We start from the raw sequence: 19,053 nt of genomic DNA on the forward strand, positions 1-19,053 counted from the left end.
GCCTCTGCTTTGATTTTTAGGTGGTTGTCCTCACCTCATTCAACTTTTCTCCAGCGTCTCCATTTTTCAGGGGTTTGCAAAAGATCCCAGAAATCTTTAACTCTGGTTAATCCTTGGGCATCTGTTTCCTTCTTGAGGCTAACAAAATTCTCCGTTAACAATGTTGGTTCCTACTGCCATTAGTCCTCCCAAGAAATAGCAAGATCTCCTGCTCTAATTTCCCAGAGACTATTCTTTTGAACTAGAATTCTGTTCTCCCAGGCTCTGTTCCATATGTATGATCCTTTTATAGTTCCAGCCATTCTTATGAGATCATTATTGTGCCACGAGTTGGCATACTTCTCTTTCCATATCCTGGCCCATTGAGCTTTTGGATCCTTCACCCATCTCCACCATAGTTTGGCTCCTAGAGCTTTACAAAGAATCTCTTGGTCATCCAGGCCAAGGCCCCCCTGACTCTTAGGTTTGCATAATTTTTCCCAGGAAACCAGGGCCCATTTATTTTTAGTTTCCTCCTTTCCCCACAGGAAGTCTCTTTGAATGTCTCTGATTTTCTCTAAGACACCTTTTGGAGCTGGGAGAGCTGATAACATAAAAACTGGGATGGATTGAAGAACAACCTTTGTCAGAACTAACCTGTCGGCCAGGTTCAAGGCACAGAAGGTCCACTTATTTACTCTATCCTGCATCTTATTAAGTATTGTTTCCAAAATACTCTTATGCATGGGTCTCGCAGTAAGAAGAATTCCTAAATATTTAGAGGGGAGGGAATCCCGTTGAAATCCAAGAATTCTCGAGATGTTTCTTTGGATGGTAATGTGTTAGGCCCCTATACTACTAGTGTAACACCTTATTGTTATTAGTATAACCCACTTATTATATTGATGTACCCATGTAGTGCAGATATTGTTACTATTGTGCCCCATAGAAGCCCACTATTGTTATTATTGTGCCCTTACATTATTATTGTTATGTCGGCTCTGATTATGTTATGACCCCTTAGACTCCTATATATAGAAAGGAGGTCTTTTCATTTGTATCATCCAAGAATTGTTCATTTATGTAATATAAAGGAGGTTGCCCCCTTGAAGAGGCTGAATTCTAAGGCGTTGATCTATCTTTTCTATCTTTTCTTGAGCTGGTTTCATAACATTTGGTATCAGAGCTTTGGATTCTAGGGTTTCGCTGCTCCAAACAGGTCATCGTGGCATTTTCGCTATAACTTTGTTTCTGTGACGTTTCAGAAGTCTCAAAAAAAACCCATTTGAGAATAAATTGCGCTGAACCTTGGGTCCAAATTTTAGAGCTTTTCGCGCGATATTTGCCAAGATATGATCTGAGGAAGTTGGTCTTTTTGCAAACTCCTGAATTAAATTCAAAACAGGTGACCTGGGGAAAATCGTCATAACTTTCTCTCTGGGGATCGGATTGAAGTTTCGTAAGAAGGTACAGAAAGAGGACGAACTAGAGTTTCTTGTGGGTGTTTTTCAGATCCAAAGGTCGAAACAGTGACTCGTGGCATGTCGTACAAGTTAGATCTACTGAACTAGTCTATAATCCGGTCGTCTTGGGAGATTGTGCATAACTCTTTCTTGGAGAATCCAATTTGGATCAGACTGGAATTGGAAAGAAGACACAGAGGGCTACTACAGGTCACAATTTCATAACTTAAAGATCCAAAAGTATAGAGTTACAGTCGTTTCAAGGTAGAGCTCCTAAAATCAAGACAAAGCAAGATGAGGAAGTTTGATGGCAAGGATCCGGTAAATTGGATACTTCAGATGGAGCAATATTTTGATATACATGGTGTACAACTGTTACAAAAGGTATGTATTGCATCTTCATATTTAGAACCAGATCAATTTTTATGGTACAAAGGGCTTTGTTCTCGTAAACAACTTGTTACGTGGTCAATTTTCATGGAGGAAATGATAGCACATTATGAGGATACAAAGAGCAACACCTTCTTTAGAGCAACACCACAACAATTGGAAAGAGTAAAAGGGCTTTGTGACATAATGGAAAGCAAAATTATGGAAACCAGGAAGCGTAACCATCACAACTATAAATATGGAAGTGTTGTTTCTCCTAGCCTTCCACAACCTACAAGGGTTACACCACAACAACTGGAAGAAAAAAGAGAAAAAGGGCTTTGTTACAATTGTGATAGCAAATGCACTAAAGGTCATAAGTGTGCTGAGAAGAAATTATTTTACATAGAATATGAAGAGGAGGAAGAAAAGGATCAAGAAACATCAAAAGGAGAAGATATACGCCAGGACCCCACCCCAGAGAAAGAAGAAATGAATCAGACCATATCTTGTAAAGCATTGGCAAGAATTACCACTCCTCAAACTCTCAAGATAGAAGGACATATCAAGAAGAAAAAGGTGCAAGAAGTGAAAGATCACATCGAGAAAGAAGAAATGAATCAGACCATATCTTGTAATTCATTGTTCGAAATTACCACTCCTCAAACTATCAAGATAGAAGGACATATAAAGAAGAAAAATGTTCAAGAAGTGAAAGATCACATCGAGCATAAAGAAATAAATCCGACCATATCTTGTAAAGGATTGGAAGAAATTACCACTCCTCAAACTCTAGAGATAGAAGGACATATCAAGAAGAAAAAGGTTCAAGTAGTGAAAGATCACATCGAGCATCAACAACAAGTTATCCAACTTTTAAAGGATAACGCCACTTCGGTGCAAAATCAAACGAAACAACAGGCACTTAAAACATGGCGACCTTACCGAATGGGAAAACTCTTCAAGGATGAGGATGTGGAAGCATTGTTTTGTGCTATTTATATTATCCAACCAGATTGGATAAACGAAGCAAGGGATGAATGGAAGAAGGACGAAGAAGTATGGCCACTTATTCAAAAGTTACAAAAGATCCCAATTCAAACAATATTGCCAGAAATTAAAGAGGAAGGAAAAATCATATTGGAACCTGGAGCAGTCACAGAAACAAGAACCTGACAGCTACGAAATCGATCAATTTCAGAGTATCTCATCAAGTGGAAGAACTTACCCGCTGAATATTCCACATGGGAGGACAAGAATTTTATACAGAAGCATCAAGAACTACTCAAGCGTTGAGGACAACGCTTTTTGAAGGAGAGGGGCATGTTAGGCCCCTATACTACTAGTGTAACGCCTTATTGTTATTAGTATAACCCACTTATTATATTGATGTACCCATGTAGTACCCATATTGTTACTATTGTGCCCCATAGAAGCCCACTATTGTTATTATTGTGCCCTTACATTATTATTGTTATGTCGGCTCTAATTATGTTATGACCCCTTAGACTCCTATATATAGAAAGGAGGTCTTTTCATTTGTATCATCCAAGAATTGTTCATTTATGTAATGTAAAGGAGGTTGTCCCCTCGAAGAGGCTGAATTCTAAGGCGTTGATCTATCTTTTCTATCTTTTCTTGAGCTGGTTTCATAACATAATGTTAGTGCTGAAGAAGAAGATTTTTGATTTAGAGAGGTTGACTTACATACCTGTAGCCATGGAAAAATCTTTGAGAATTTGTTTGAAGGCCAAAGCCTCTTTGACTGTAGGAACCCCCTGCTGTAAGGTATCATCAACAAATTATTGATGAGTTAGCACAGAGCCGTTCTCAAAAATTTGAAGACCCATAATTTTACCCATATCTTTGGCCTGCTTAATGGATCTCCCAAGCCCTTCCATCATAAGAATAAAGAGGAATGTGGAAAGAGGGTCTCCCCATCTGAGGCCTCTAGAAGTAATGAAGATTTCTGAGGGGGATCCATTAACTAGAATGGAAAAGCTAGAGGAGGACACCAGAGCCATTACCCATCTGACCCAGCTGTGGTCGAACCCAAAGGCATAAAGAACCTTCTTGATATAATTCCAATTCACCTTGTCATACGCTTTGGCAATGTCCAATTGCATGAGCATCCCCACCTATTTTTTGCTGGTTAGGGTGTGCACCACCTTGTGTGCTTGAATAATGTTGTCCAAAATCTGTCTGCCCTCCACGAATCCTGATTTTTCTTCAGACACTGGCGAGGGGAGGAGAGGTTTGAGTCTATTAGCCACTACTTTGGATATTATCTCGTAAACCACATTTAAACATAAGGCTATAGGTCTGTACTTGTCTGCCGATTGAACAGTGTCTTGTTTGGGAATAAGCGAAATAAAGGAGGTGTTGAGGGCTTTCAGGATAGTTTTGCTTATCCTAGAATCCTAAACCACATTCACAATGACCTCTTTGACAATATGCCAGCACACTTTAAAAAAATCCACATTGAACCCATCAGGGCCTGTTGCTTTGCCATTATGCATATCTTTGAGAACCTCACTGACCTCCTCCTCCTCTGCTGGTCTATTGAGGTTAAAATTGTCCTCTCTGGACACCAGTTTGGGGATATGCCATGTTGTTCCCATGATGGACTGATCCCTGTCAGGAGTGTTTTCCTGAGTGATGTTCTGGAAATGTTGGACCAGCACAGCTTCAATATCTTTATGATTGATCTGGATTTCTCCTCCCTCATATTTAATCATGGAGATTCTGTTGTGAGCTCTGTTAGCTATTGTGGATTTGTGAAAAAATGTGGTGTTCCGTTCTCCTTCATTGAGCCATTGAATTCTGGATTTTTGTCTCCAAAATATTTCCTCTTGTTTGCATAAGTTTTCCCAAACTAGATGGTATCTGTCTGCCTGCTCACTTTTATCTTTGTCAAATCCAACTTTTATCAGATCCTTGTTGAGTTCTAGAATTTTGATTTCCACTAATTGTTTCTCCTCAAAAATGTTACCAAAATCTTTCTGGTTCCATTCCTTTAGTCTAGACTTAATGTGCTTAAGTCTTTTATGAAGAAGAAACATCTTAGATCCTTGTATTTGCAAGTCTTCAACCCACCATTTTTCAATGTTACTAATGAAATCCGGGTGGGAGAGCGAGATGTTTTCGAATCTGAAGGGTCTATTCCTAGGAGAATCTATACCCTTGATTTCTAGCTGAATCGGCCAATGATCCGAACCTCCAAAAGGAAGCACTCTGGCTCTCATTTCATTATTTAGAAACATTAATTCCTCCGATATCATGAACCTGTCCAACTTAGACGATACCTGCGCCTCCCCTCCTCTTTTACTGTTCCATGTAAAAAGGCCATTTCTTGAATCTGACTCAATCAAATTCATATTGTTTGTAAATGATTGAAACGCTAAGGAGTCTTTATTGAGCACTCTGGCACCTCCTTTTTTTGGAGAGAGACTTTTGATCATGTTAAAATCTCCTCCCAAGATCCAAGGCATTCCCTTCTGTCTGTGTCTGAGGTCACTAAGGACTTCTAACAATCTGAGTTTATCCTCTAATTTTTTAGGACCATAAACATTTGTTACTAGGAAAGTTTCTGAAACCCCCACAGGTTGAATGACCACTGAAAGATAATTTCTTGATGCCTCTGCATCCAAAATGCTGATCCTTTGGGGGTTCCAAAGAGTAAGAATACCCCCCACTGTGTTCTTCGCTTTAACCTCTAGAAACTCATATCTTATGAGCCATTTGCTGTGTATAAGTCTTATTTTCTGAATGGAACATTTCGTTTCCTGGATGAAAATAATGTCTGACATATCTTGCTTCATTCTAGAACTAAGCAATCTTTGTTTTCTTTTACTTCCTAAACCTCTGATATTCCAAGATGTAAATTTCATATTCAAAGATTTGTAAAGGAGTAACTGGTTAGGTCTTTCATCTTACCCGAATCTATCATTATCTTTCCACATTCCATCAAAAGTTCCTTCTGCTTTTTCTGGCCTCTGTTTTTGCCAGCATTTCTAGGAGCTAGTCCCGGGGATGGTTTCATTATTTTCACTCCTTTGATTTCCATCTTGTCGGTGGTTATTCCTGTTTCTGACCCTCTTTCCTAAGTCTTCCATAAAAACAGTTGTTGTATTCTGTTACAGTCCTCTTGGGGTAGTGAATCTATTCCTCTCTTGGTTCCCTGCATCAAGAACCCTTCCAGATCTAGTGTTCCTTCTCTAGAATTTCTTGCAGTTCATGGTCTTCCAAATCTGCTTGACTTTGAGTCATTTCCATATCCATTTTTGCTTCAGTCTCCCTATTCATAGTTTCTTTCCTTTTACAAATCTCTTGTGTTATGTTGTAGTTCTCCCCCTCCTCTTATTCTTTAGATCCTTCATTACTTGGTCTACATTTGTCATTTCTTCCTTTTCATCCAACACTTGAAACCTGTTCAGGTTGTTCTTTTTCCCCTCACTACACTGTTTCCTTGAGCCCTTTTTGCCTCCTTTTCCTCTACTTACCACTTTCTGAAAGTTTTCATAATCCTTCGCATTATTAGGTTCTCCTTTATTTTCTGCTCTACTAAGGGGACAATCTCTAATTAGGTGCCCATGTTCGTGGCATCTATGACATCTGAACGGCATATGCTCATAATCCACCATTTGGACCCATTCCTCATCAAAAACTTCTAGGATTACTTCATCTGGGAGAGCACCTGATAGATCCCTACGCAAATCCTAGCATAGGAAGTATATTTACCCCTTCTTGTGGCTTCCAAAGCTTTCACAAAACGACCTAGTTTATTGCCAATGGTAGCAAGCGACCCATGTTGCCAATAATCGAGAGGTATGGAGTAGAGCCTTACCCATACAGTTACCGAGGTGAATGTCTCCATTTTAGGAACGAAATTCATCTTCCACGGCCTCATATAGAGGCCTGCTGCTACGAAAAAATAGGGTCCTCCTTCAAATATTATGTCTTTATCTTCAATGTTAGTAAATACCACGGTAAAAAAACCCTTTAACCCCAGATGGAGTTCAATGCTGCCTTTGGGTTTCCAGTGGTATTTGATCCATGTCTGTAATGCCTTTCCAGATGGCCAAATTCCCATGAATTTTCATATTATGGCGTAAGTCCCCATATGTTCCCTGTGCTCCTGTAGAGCAGGATCATTCAACACCACTCTCGGAGTAATCTCCGTTTTGGGTGTGCACGGTCCCTTTTGATATTTTTCCCTTGTTCCTTGGCTTTTGTCTTCTTCTTCTTTGTCCTTTGCGCTACTGTTTTCCTTGGACCTAGCCCCATCTGACTCCTTTTCATTATTTTTTCCCCTTTCCTCACCAAAACTTCTGACTTTGCCCAATGGTGACTTGCCTCTGCCGGCAGTTGCTTCCTTATAGGAGGGAGTGGAGCTCCCTCCTCTACTGCGCTCCATCAGGAGAAACCTTTGAGCCCCTCTGTAACCCTATCTTTGTGCCCTCAAGTTCGCAGTCCTCTCCTAGTTTTACTAGGAATTCATCATCACAATTGACTTAGATGGAAATAACACTTACCATGCCACCATGAATACTATTATATCGACCAGTGCCTAATATGTGAGATCCAATTTTTGACACCCTAGCTTGGGTTGCCTTTCTTGTATCTCGGAGGCATCTCTTAGCTCCTCATTGTGTAGATGGTGTATAGTTTGGATTTTTGGGGACTTTCCTCTTGGTCTGTGATACAAGCCAGGCATTGATACATCAAGTTTTTTGTCAACTTTGACCTTAATTAGACCTCTTTGAGTGAATGTATTTACTTGCAATCTCTAAAATAAGTTCCTTATCAAATCCAAGATTACCAAATGCTATTACTACATCTTTAAATAGTTCTTCTTTTTTGGCATTGGTTTGTTTCCTCCAATCCATTTGGATGGTATTTCCAAATAATTTTTTGCATGACGAAAAATAAAGTGATAAAATTTCAACCCCATATTCCTCCTTTTCCACAAAACCCCAATATTTTATATATTTCTCTTTTTTCTTTTTCTTTAAGTTCTCTTTTTCCACAAAACCCCAATGTTTTATATATTTCTCTTTTTTCTTTTTCTTTAATTTCTCTTTTTCTGCAAAACCCCAATATTATATATATTTATGTTTTCTCCTTTTATGTTTCTCTTTTTTCCTTTTCTTTAAAGATCTATATTCCTCATTTTTTCCACAAAATGCCAACATTTTATATATTTCTCTTTTTTCCTTTTCTTTAATTTCTATTTTTCCACTCGCTTTTTCCACAAAACCCCAATGTTTTATATATTTATGTGTTTTCCTTTTCTTTAAAGATCTCAAAGTCACGTATATACATAAAATTGTTATTCACATGATATATGCATAGTATTTGGCTCCTCCTTCATTTATTTGCATTTTTATAATTCACTTTCATATATTAATAAGGTTTAAGGCTCACAAGGAATGTGGGATTTAAATGGAACTATTCATGGCTTACCTTAATCTATTACTACTCGGTTTATATACATTATATGGTTTTAGACTTAAGATTGTTATTTGAATTATGATACATTTTTTGTATGGATTCATCGGAAACTTCTTGATGTTTTAGTTGTTGATTTGATGAGTAATAAATTTAATATGGTCTTTAATCTTGGTAATGGAGATCCAATGGCATAGAAACTAAGGTTTAGATCGAACGATGGAGGTGAGTAGAGGAGTTATAAGGGTAAATACCTCCCCTTCCCTCTAACATCATCTCAGTTCATTTGCACTTTGGCCTCCAAGGAAAATTTTTCTGCAACCAGAAACCCTCATCATGGGGTTTGAGGTCATATTCAGTGATTTCTTCGGGTAAGATTTTTCTTTTAGAGTTAGCTTATCACATTACCTTCTTTCCTCCTTCATTAGTTATCAAATTTCATTTATCTTAATCTTTGTAGGTCTAACCTTCATTATATCAATGAAAAGATTACCCATTTACTTGGGGAAGTCATGGCCTGGACAAAAACTAGTATTGATGCCTCAATGCAAGGTTTGTGTGTCGCGACAACCCATTCACTATTAGTATAATAATTTAATGTACAATTCTTCAATTTTTCCCTTGGGTTAATAGTGATTCTTCTAGCTTATTTTAAGGTATACAAGAAACTATGGTCGTCCCATTCGTCAATCACAAGTATAGATTTGTGTAACCCTAACCTATCATATATTTGTTTAAAGTATTATTTTTTCCTCTATCGATTCCTTCTTATGTTTTTAGGAAAATATGGCTCAATAGTCATGGAATTTCTTCATTTCGTGCTACATGTTTTCATTGTTAGTGCATTTCCTTTTCCAGCAAAGAGCGGTTGTGGTTTTTGTTTGGGTTTTAGGTTTTGTCTTAATCCTTTTCCTTGCATGTTACAAGCATGTTGCCATGAATAGCCACACCTTTCTCTAGGTCTATGGATCTTCTTAAATTGTTCATTGGTTATTTCTTTCTATATATATCGAATGGGTTACACATTTTTAGGGTCTGAGGGGCTTTGTAACCCTAATCGCCTATAACTTACTTATGACTAGTTATTGTGGTAATTTGGGCCATGATTGTGGAACTTACATGACTGTTACATAATATTTTTGGTTTACGACCTCACCCTTGATTAATTTATGTAGCTTTTTATAAATTATGAACCGGTATTCAAACCCTCTACGGAGTTTGATTATGTGAACCCTAGAGTTAGGGTTTGCAAATAGTTTCATGTGCTTCTATTAGCGGTTTTGTGTTTATTATAGTTGAACCTTAATGTGTGCTCTCATGATTATTGTTTAATTTAAGTTGTTTATATGAAGACATGAATAACTAAGCTCTCTTTTTTTGTCTTTGGGTTTTGAGTTTAATGAGTAATATATATATATATAAAGAGAGAGAGAGAGAGAGAGAGAGAGAGAGAGAGAGAGAGAGAGAGAGAGAGATTCCATTAAAATGGTTAATTTTCTTGTTATTTTTTCCAGTATATATTGGTTAAATCCAGTGAGTAGCTATGTTTACATTAGTTCAATTTCTTCTTTATTTTTAGTTCACAATAGAACCACGATCTTGATAATAAATTTTATGATGGTAGTTATTTGAATTAATGCATTTTTTAATCAGTTACTTGCATGTATCATTTCAGAATTTCTATGTTTTTCCAAGGTTATGATGGGACCTGACCTCCAGGACCTGTCGTTCCTCTTGATAAGAACGATAAAGGCTAGGATTGTTCTGGGTTAGCTAAATATTGTCGACCTTGGCCTAGAAATAACCTAAACCCTCATTCTTAAATTCTCATAAAAATAGTATGCACATTTTTCAACAGTAACACACTTGCACAAAATTTCTCATTAAGGCACATAGTATTACACAAAACTATAAAAATAGAAATTAAATCATTCCCTGTATATTCATTCAAGGATAACATAAATTAACATAAATAATCAAAGTAATTTCCACTTATCTATTCTCAAAATAAATTTTGTCTATCATAAAATTATAGGGCTCAAAATTCTCCTCCCAACCAATGAGAATCAACAAAATTTACTTACTCTCCCCCTAAGCCAACTTCATATCTAGAACAATCTCATGAACAGAGACCTTAACATGTTCAACCAAAAACTTCTCTGGTTCTAACCAGATTCAGTCTAGGGATTTTAATTTGAGCACCTAGGTTACAGATATAGTTCCATTAGCTAACTAGCTCAAGAATTTTTTTACTTGGAAGTTTCTTGCCTCCCTCTACAACATCCTCTCAGAGGTCTTTCGATGTTACAATTTATTCTCCTCAAGGTTGCCTCAATATCCTCACTTCCCTCTTGGATTCCTTTTCCAATATGAGATGTTTTATCTCGAGGGAGAGGAGTTTGAGCAGGAAACTGCCTCTGCCTATAATTACCTTCATTTGTTCTGCAATATGAAACTCACTATAACATTACTTCCCTGTAATTTTATGACTGACTATTTAAATTCTTTTTTTTAATAAAATTAAACATTCATGTTCATAACTTATTCACATTAGACCTTTAATATGGTCCATATCTTTTCAAGTAACTCAAACAAATTCATTCAAATATTTACATGTTTACTAAGGGGTATTACATCTCCCCCCCCCCCCCCCCCCCCCCCCCCCGCCTTTGAGTAAAAGCCATCCTCACTGTTTTCTAGCCTCTGGAACAGGTTAGGATATGCTTCATGCATAAATTGCTCATCCTCCCAGGTAGCCTCTTATGCGTTAAAATGCTTCCATTGCACTTTAACCTGGGTGATAACTCGCTTAAATAGCATTATTTCTCTTAGATCGAGAATACATAGAGGTTTGACTATGAACTCTTCGTCTGGTTCAGCCTAGAATCACAACATCAAGGCCATTGTTAGATTCCATCAATCATTAATTAAATTTTTTCATAAAATTCATCTCACTTGATTATATTACCTACACATCCTTCTAATGTATCTTATGTCTAGTGTCATGTATGTACTTATTCAACACAAAAGCATGAAACACATTTTGCACACATATATGACTAGGTAGAGCCAACTGATAGGCGATTGGGCCAATTCCGAAAAGTATTTGGAAAAGGACACAAAATCAGGGAGCCAATTTAGCATAGCCTCCCCACCTCAATGTGATTCTTTTTGTTATATCATGTATAAAAACATGCTCTCCCACCTGAAATTATTTGTAGGTTTTTTGCTTGCCTACATAACTTTTTTGTAAATCTTGAGCAACTTTCAAATTCATTCGTACTTTCTATAGAATATTCTCCATTTCCCTTAACATTTCAAGTCCTAATACTAGTTTGTCCTCGAGACAACTCCATTTTATAGGAATCCTACATCTTAGTTGTAATGTCCCCTAATAATCATAATAATAATAATAAATAATATAATATAATATTAAAATATAAGAAAATAAATAATAAAAAATAAAGAAAAGATAATAATAGTAAATAGATAATAAATAACAAATAAATAAAATAGTAAAGTTCTAAATAATTATATATAAAAGTAAAATAGTAAATAGTAAATAAAGTTAACAAAGAGTAAAATTGAAAAAGAAAGAGTTAAGTAAAAGAACTATAAATATAGTAAATATAAGTAAAGTTATCGAAAACTAAAAATGAATAAAATAAGAAATAAATAAATTAAGAGAAATCTTAACTTAATTAAAACTTAAAATTAATAATAATAAAAAAAAAAGGATTGCATGTTGACACATGAAATGTGTGCATGCAGTTCCCCTTGCAATGTTTGGTCTATTTAATAGATGGTGAGGAAGATGAGAGATCATTCCATCATCCATTCTCTTAGGAGAAAAGCGTTTTGAGACAAAGGATTCTCTGGTAGTAGTACGTTGATTGAGGGCTCGGGGGTGGCCAGTCGTAGAAAGATTATATGCAACTGAGCCTACGGTTGGGTGGAGAGTCATCCCCAAAACTTTGTTGTGGTTAGCAGGATTCAAATAGCGTCCAACTCCAAAATTAAAAGTAAGGAATATCATCGCTACAAGTAAGTTGTCTTTGCTCCCATTTCTAAAAAAATATATGCTATTTAGTTGAATAGAGGTGTGTTGATTGTAAATCGCATAATTGATCTAATTAGTAGCATGTTTTAATTTCAAGGTTGTTACATATGGTATTAGAGCATGTTTCAACTCTATTTGACCTCTAGGTAAAAGTTAAAATAAAATAAAAAAGACGCTTTATTCCATTTGTTTGTAATAATAAGGAGAAATTAATCAAGTAAATTATATATATATATATATATATATATATATATATATATATATATATATATATATATATATATATATATATATATATATATATATATACTATTGTTAATAATAAATTAATAAATAATAACATTTTTTAAGAAAGTAAATAAAATTTCTTTATTATTAAATATAAACTTGGGGCACTTCTAGTTTGCATGTAATTATATACATGCACATTCTTGAAGTTATTATTATAATTTTAATTTAAAATGATTAGATGAAAAATAAACTTTAAAAATCTTATTTTAATATTAGTGTATTTATGCATGTTCTAAATATTTTATAAATATTATTGTTATATATATATATATATATATATATATATATATATATATATATATATATATATATATATATATATATATATATATATATATATTAAATTATAATATTATAAATTATAGTTAGATGAGAGTATAATATTTTTTTGAATGGGAGTTTTAAAATTAGCGTCAACCTTAGCTTGGAATTCTTAATATATTTTTAAATAATATAATGATGCTTGTAAACAAAATTATTATTCATGGATGAAAACCCAAATTCAAAATAAAGTTGCCAACCAAAGCTATCTCCCCTGATATCTCATTAAGTTTTATCATTCACCAAGTATGAGATTTGGCTCATAGGATTTGTGTTTACCACTCCTAGAATTTTATTATTAAACAAAGCCCTCTAACATTGCATAGATCCCACGTTATAATCATATAACATTCAACCATTGACTACCAAGCCTTCCACTCTCCATGTTCCTCTTATTAGAGTTTTATAAATACTCTTGAAATATTATACTACTATCACTCAACCATCACATATCTAATATAAGAGCTTCTGACCTGTATCAACCTTTAGTAAGTACATTTTTTTCTTCCTTAGACAAGTGTTGGAGGTAAGGCTTACCTTTCTTGAATATGACATCATAACCCTTATCCTCAAGGGTAGCTACCAAAACAAGATTCTTCCCAAGGCCTAGAACATAGAGGACATCTTTGAGATGGAAAGGATTACCTAACTCCCTCTGAAAATTGACAATACCAACTCCTCTAGTTGCAAACATACCATCATCTCCTAGCTCGATCTGAAACTACATGTTCTTCTCTAATCTGAAATGATCGTATTTTTTAAAACTGATGTAGAATTGATTATGCCATTAATGAATTGAATTTTAACTGAAAGTGCAGAAAACGTGAGAACTACTCGAGAACAAGACTTTACGACAAATGAGAAAACATAAATAATATGCAAAACAGTAATGAAAACAGAAAATAAACAGCGATACCAGACAGCAAGATTGATTACGAAGTGCATCCCTTATGTACTACGTCTCTGGGTCCTCTTTCAAGATGGGTAACTGCTTTATTAGGATTGAAACCAAGGAGTTTGATGCCACAAAACTTTTACTGAACTCAATGTGCACGTAGGCATTTCTGGTCACTATCAAAGGATAGCTCTCTGAACCATCTTTCCAATTCCTATCATAGTTCCCAATTTCGATTTCAGATGCTTCCATTACACTAAAAATAAAACAACCTCTATCCCTTCAGAACCTGCACATGAAACTCAAAAACCACCAATGTCCACTTCAATGTGAAAAACAGCGTTTTAAAAGCCTACTAGGTGCATTTGAACTCCTTCTTCCCAGTTTAGGGATGAATGGGCTGATTTTCGGGTTTAAGAGGTCTCGGTCTTGTTAGGAAATGACATCTAGGATAAGGTTGCTTGGTTGTTGAATTAGTTTGCACCGAAATTGCAACAAAAACCCAAAATAAAACTTTGTATTAAAGCATAACCGTTGGCGGCTTCTTGACCGAGCATAGGAGGTTGACTACCCATGTGAATAGGTTGCGTCTAACCATAACCTGACAGTTGGTGGTCTAACTCCGGCAGTTCCGGTCTACTGTTTTGAAAACTTTGACGGTTAACATCGATGTTCACATGCTACAACCCGCCACGGTAGTTTCTACGGTTAACGCCAAGTGCTAACCCCGACTGTTGTTCGCATGCTAACTACCATAGTTATCTCCCTACACGGTCGACTCCAAGCCATAGTTAATAGAACCCCAATGGTCTTATACCCACATCCAGTCACATGCACATGGTTCTCGCTGCAGTTTCCTCTGTGGTTAGGGACTACTACGGTTATACTTCGATATCTCTACTTATTCACATTAACAATGGTCCTCGGGCAGTTCAGTCCAGCGGTCAGGGGACTGTTATAACATTTACAATGTTTTTGTAATGTGATTTCAATGTAAAATAGCTCGAGGGTTTATAACACATAGGTTTTATGTTTTAATGTATTTTATGTTTCGATAGGTTTAGAACATAGGGTTTAGGTCTTTTAGCATAGGTTTAATGGTTTAATACATGAATTTGATAGGTTTGGATTTAGGATTAGGTTTGGATTAGGTTAATTTTTAAAAATAGACTTTTACATCAAATTGTAACAAAGTGACATTCGTGACAATTGTAACATGATGACGACAAACAAACCCTACAAAAAGGACGACAAACCCACGTCAACACTAAATCCTGTGAGGCAGACAACTACACATGTCGATGACCAAATCTTGGTGGAAATGACGACAACCACATTTCAACAGCCAGGTACAAAACCATATCACCATGAAAACCATTGACATCTCCTAAACAAATTGAACCATAAACAACATTGTCGAGACTAAACAACACCGTACTAAATTGTTGACAACGACATTAAACCTGTGTAACTGATCTGATAAGATACTTCCAGATCAATCCTCTCCACTTGAAATCTTTTGGACCACAAAAGTTTGACTAAACAAATAGTCGATGAGGGTAGAGCTCCCTCACTTTCCACCTTGTCATGATGATGTACTAATACATTCAATCAATCACCTGTAAGTGATGACCCTGATGATGCTGACCATTGTACATTTTGAATCGGTGACCTGTTCCTTCCAACTGCAATATGTACAGCTTGCGGCGATGATCAAACAACCTATTCAGAATATGGCAATTGAATTCTTTCCACGAAATACCATGATTTAGAGATTCATAATAATCTTTGAAAACAGTCCCTACAGGATATTTTTCAATACCATTGACATGTATTAACAATCTATTTTCTGGAATAATAGAGACAGCCAAAGATGTTTTTGACATCAAACCAGCTACTTGACTTGTGATACTTTCCTGATTTCTGATTTCTAAGTGAACTTGCTGCCATAAACCCATCAAACTGTAAGGTGAAAACTGCTGCAACTTAGTTTGCCTTTGAAAGTATTGAATTAGCTATTGATTTGTTTGGATCACAGTTTCTTCATTCATTAAATGATGTTTCCATTAATTAGCACTTTTCCTTGATGCATAAGTTTCCCTTAAATGTTTTGAATACTTTAACACTGCTTTAGGAAAGGCTTTGATATGAAAACAAAAAAGTTGCCTCTCCACTTGAAAAGAAGCTTCCAAACTATTTGAAACATGAAATGGTGACACAATACAAGATAAATTTAACACTGACTTTCCCCAATACTGACCTGCATCCCTATAACTATTATTTTCCAAACATGGACTGAATTGATTCATTCTGACATTAGGAAGAGGAGCTTTAAGAACAAACTATAATTCACATTTTATTCCCTACTTATGAGTAAGATGTTTCGTTTCCTTAAATAGAACTAGAAAAGTTTCTACCTCTTTGATCAAACTATCTTTAAGTTGAGACTCATAACTTGAACAAACATCATGTTGATTCTTATGTTGTTCCTTTACACACATGATTATAAATCTTTTATTTAAACTTATTAATCGCTTCATCTAATTAGCAACAACTAAATTCAAGTGATTTTTGTTTTGATGTGCCCTGACAATAAATTCAACCCCATCTTTCTTAAGGTGATATTTATGCTCTCTTCTGTAAAACACTACATCACGATCATAAAGATAAGGACTTCCTAAGACAACTCTAATTCAACTTCATCAATGTAATTAGCTGTAATGGCAAATCTTAATCGACATTGTTTGGTGACTTTTATCTGAGTTGATTTATTTATCCATCCTAATGGTTAAGGTCTTGGATGATTTTGTGTCTCCAAACCCAAATTCTTAACTAAATATTCAGATATTAAGTTTTCCTGTGATCCACTGTTAAACATTGTATCTATCTTTGTGTTCTTAGAAGTTATCCTTATTTTAAATAATTCAACTCTTTTATCCTCATTTGAAGGATTTATGTTTGATGAAGATGTAATAGTATTCAAACTTGAACCAGTATCAGAAGTTTTACATGTCGTAACCATGGCAGTTATCCTCGTTTCATCACCTAAATCTGAAACTAGATCTTGCTGGACTGCTGCAATTACCTTCTTTTCATGCTGTTCCTTAACGAGCTTTTTGGGCTTAAGTTCTGGATGAAGTTTCCAACACTTAGATTCATCATGACCAATTCTCTAGCAATGAGAACAAGTAGGTCTTTCCTTCTGAGCTATAGCTGATTTCTTTCTCTTCAAATTATTCTTCCCCTTACTGTCATTGGAATCTTTGATTTCCAACTCTTTGGATGATTGCGGTGAAAACTTGAATGGTCTGCCACCTGATTCAATATGTATGACCTAAACACACACTTCATCAAAATCATCATGGTTAAGCATCAATAATGTATGCTGCAAATATGAATGTAAACTGTCGATGTATTTTAACAAAGTTTCATGTGTATTCAATGAAATACCAAGTGCCAATGCTTTCTTCCTGAACTCTTGAGTAAACTCCTGAACACTCTACCCTTTACTTTGCCTTAGATGTTGCCAATCAATAAAAACTTCCTGCATGTATCCTAAAGGATAGAATTGTTTCCTAAGAGCTTTTAAAAACTTAGACCATGAAGAGATGACTTTTCCTTTTCTCTTACATCTATTTGAGTTTTACTTTCCCACTAGATTAAAGTTGTTCCCCACATTCTAAGTGTAGCTAACTGAATTTTTGTTTTATCGTCAGAAATGTTCTGAATGCGACAATACACTTCTAAATTCTTAATCCAGTTATCTAGATTTTCAGCATTCATTTCCTCATCATAAATAGGTAACTCAAATTTTACATCAAGTTTTAAAAGAGATGTTTTCTTAGGTTTCTTTTCTGTTTCATATTCTGCATTAGAAGAAGAAGAAAAAGATGATGATGATGGAGATGACGGAGGTGAAGGTGGTTAATCAGCCTTGTCTTTACCTTTGTCCTTCTTTGATGTCTTTGACAAAGAAGCTACATCTCTCCCCTTCTTGTCTTCATATAGTTCTCCCAACATCTGCTGCATAGTCAAGAATACTTGTCGAAACTATTCATCACTCATCTTAGTTTTGGTATTTTCACCTGCATCAGATTCTGTCATGGTCGACTTATGAACAATTCATCGCTTTCCAATCTCTGGATCAATCTTCTCAAGGATTCCTTCTCCACGTTGCAACTTTAACCTGGTTAACATTCAATGGAAAATTCTATAAACGCAACCTACTCTGATACCAAATTATATGATCTGAAATGATCATATGTTTAAAACTGATGTAGAATTGATTATGCCATTAATGAATTGAATGTTAATTGAAAGTCTGGAAAACGTGAGAACTACTCGAGAAGAAGACTTTACGACAGATGAGAAAACATAAATAAGATGTAAAATGGTAATGAAAACAAAAAATACACAATGATACTAGATAGCGAGATTGATTACGAAGTTCATCCCTGATGGACTACGTCTCTGGGTCCACTTTCAAGATAGGCGACCTCTTTATTAGGATTGAAACCAAGGAGTTTGATTACACATCAATTTCACCAAATTGAATGTGAACGCAAGAACTTCTGGTCACTTTCAAAGGATAGCTCTCTAAACCAGCTTTCCAATGCCTGTCACGGTTCCCAATTCCAACTCTGAATGCTCCTGTTATACCAAAAATAAAACATTCTCTATCCCTCTAGAACCTACACATGAAACTCAAAAACTACCAATGTCCACTTCAATGTGAAAAACAGCCTTTTAAAAGCCTACTAGGTGCATTCGAACTACTTCTTCCTAGTTTAGGGATGAATGGGCTGATTTTTTGGTTTAAGAGGTCTCAGTCTTGTTAGGAAATGACACCTAGGATAAGGTTACTTGGTGGTTGAATTAGTTTGCACCAAAATTGAAACGCAAACCCAAAATAAAACTTTGTATTAAAGAATAACTGTTGGCAGCTTTCTGATCGGGCGGAGGAGGTTGACCTCCCATGTGAATAGGCTATAGTCTAACCACAACCTGCCAGCTAGTGGTCTAACTCTGGTGGTTTCGGTCTACTGTTTTGAAAACTCTGGAAATTAACATCGTTGTTCACATGCTATAGCCTGTCATGGTAGTTGCTGTGGTTAACGCCGAGCGTTAACCCCAACTCCTATTCACATGCTAACTACCACACTTATATCCCCGTCTGGTCAACTCCAAGCCACGGTTAATATAAATCCAACTGTGTTATACCCACA

Source organism: Pinus tabuliformis, chromosome 6 (genome assembly GCF_031772625.1).
Source record: "Pinus tabuliformis cultivar Carrire ecotype Pingquan chromosome 6, CPIR1, whole genome shotgun sequence".
Lineage (NCBI taxonomy): Eukaryota > Viridiplantae > Streptophyta > Pinopsida > Pinales > Pinaceae > Pinus > Pinus tabuliformis.